Source organism: Penaeus vannamei, chromosome 14 (genome assembly GCF_042767895.1).
Source record: "Penaeus vannamei isolate JL-2024 chromosome 14, ASM4276789v1, whole genome shotgun sequence".
In the NCBI taxonomy this organism is placed as follows: domain Eukaryota; kingdom Metazoa; phylum Arthropoda; class Malacostraca; order Decapoda; family Penaeidae; genus Penaeus; species Penaeus vannamei.
The window spans coordinates 15,164,649-15,167,148 of NC_091562.1; positions in this window are offsets into that span (position 1 = coordinate 15,164,649).

Here is a 2,500-nt window from a genome sequence, read left to right on the forward strand (position 1 = left end):
TCTATCGGAGGAATCAAAAATGTCAAATCCAAATCGAGCTCCGAGCCAGACCGACCACAGCGTTCTGCGGCATCTGTGGAGGGTCGACAACCCCGGGGGAATCTATGCAGGGGACGCGCGGCAAAAAAAGCACTGAGGTGTTAACACTACTGAGGAATATTGTTTAATGATAATGCTATTGACAGGTATAAGGATATCATTTCAAGAAGAAGAAAGGCGAGGCGTAGAGCTTGATAAGCGACATCGAGGGAGAAGGATTTTTCATTTCTTATTTATTTATTCTTTTAACTTAGGGTAAGTCTATTGACCTTCTAGGTGATGAAAAATTTGTTTAAAGATACCAGATTTTTATATGGTTTAATGTTCACTTCCCTAAGGGCGTGGTAAATAAACGGACGAGAAAATACTGTATGTGTGAGGCATTCATTTAGATATACAAAAAGACACATTTCAAGTTTTCAATATTTGAAGATTTAAAGAGTAAGAGAGAGAAAGAAAAGGAAGAAAGAGAGAGAGAGAGAGAGAGAGAGAGAGAGAGAGAGAGAGAGAGAGAGAGAGAGAGAGAGAGAGAGAGAGAGCAACTTCAAAAGCATTAAATTTTGATTCCACGATTTAATTATGGTATTCAGCCAGTTTTTCTTTGATTAATTTTAAGATACGCTATCCGGAGGGTTAATACGCACTACGATAGAGGTTCATATAAAAATTATTTCAGGTCATACTGTTGAGTGATAATTGATTGTACAATGCAAATATATTTTTCGATAAAAATGTCATATGCAATGAGAGGAGAGGAGAGAGAAAAGAAAAAAAAAGAATATCAATATCTTACTATACTTCCCTGGTAACTAAATAAGTAAAACTCTAGTCCTCACAAAACAAATAGAAAAGATAAAGAAAATAATCAGAAACAAAAACGCAACAACAAACACAATGTATACACAACATGCAAAGAAGGAGTAAGATGAATGAGAGATAGAAAGAAAGAGAAAGATAGAGATAGCTAGCTAGAGAGAGAGAGAGAGAGAGAGAGAGAGAGAGAGAGAGAGAGAGAGAGAGAGAGAGAGAGAGAGAGAGAGAGAGAGGGATAAAGAGAGAGAGAGAGAGACAGACAGAGAGACAGACAGACAGACAGACAGACAGATAGATAGAAAGATAGAGAGAGAAAGAGATAGAAAGATAAATAGATAGAGAGCAAAACAAAAACGTTTCCTTTTAAAGGCTGATCACACTTGCTTTGACTCCAAGAGATTAAATGCATGACGCAGGGAGGTGGAATGAGGGGAGGGAGGGGGAGGGGGAGAGGGGAGGGGGAAGGAGGGTGGGTGCCCTTTGCATGAGTCAAGTAAACTTTTTTTTATGATTTAATCACTCTTTTAAAACATGATAACGTCAATAATGAAGATAATAAAAATATATAATAATTACAGTGACGATGATAATATCAAGGTGGTACGAAAGATAATGATGATAACAAGAATGGCGATAAAATAGCAGTGGGACGGTAATAATGATGAAAATGAAAATTTGATATAACAGAAGACAATGTCATTGTCTGATGGTGATAATACTCATATCATTATCACCACCACCACAACCACCACTACTACTACTGTTACGACTACAACTACGACTACTATTTCTACTACTACTATTACAACAACTACTGCTACTTCTGCTTAAAATGGTACTAATAATGTTAATCCCGATAATAACGACAACAACACTAATACTAATATTAATGATAATTAAAATACTAATGTTAACAATAATAATGATTATGATAATAATAGTAGTAATGATAATGTTAACAATGATAATAATGATAATAATAATAATGTAAATAACAATAATGTCAATGCTGATAATAACACCACCACCTCCAGCAACAATAACAATAATGATAATGATGATGATTATAATGATAAAGAGGAAAATAATTATGATATTAATGATAATAATAGGGAAAATGATAGTAATCATAACAATGATAATGATAATGATAAAGATAAGGATAATAAGCATAATGATAATAGCAATTAATAATATTAAAAGTAATTATAATGATAACGATGAAAATATTAACAATAACAACAACAACAAAATGCAAATAGTAATGATAGTATAATAATGATCATAACAATCACAGCAATAATAATAAAGATAATGATTATGAAGATTATCACAACAAGTATAACGATGATCATGATAATGATGATGATAACAATGACATTGATGTTAATGGTAATGATAACAATGACATTGATGTTAATGGTAATGATAATCGTAATAACAATGATAACGATAATGATAATTATAATGATAATAATAGTAATAATAATGATAATGATGATGATGATGATGATGATGATGATGATGATGATGATGATGATATTAATAATGATAACAGAAAAGATGTTGGTGATGATAATGATAATACCAACAACAATGATAGCAACTGTAATAACAATGATAATATTAATGATAATAATGGTAGTGA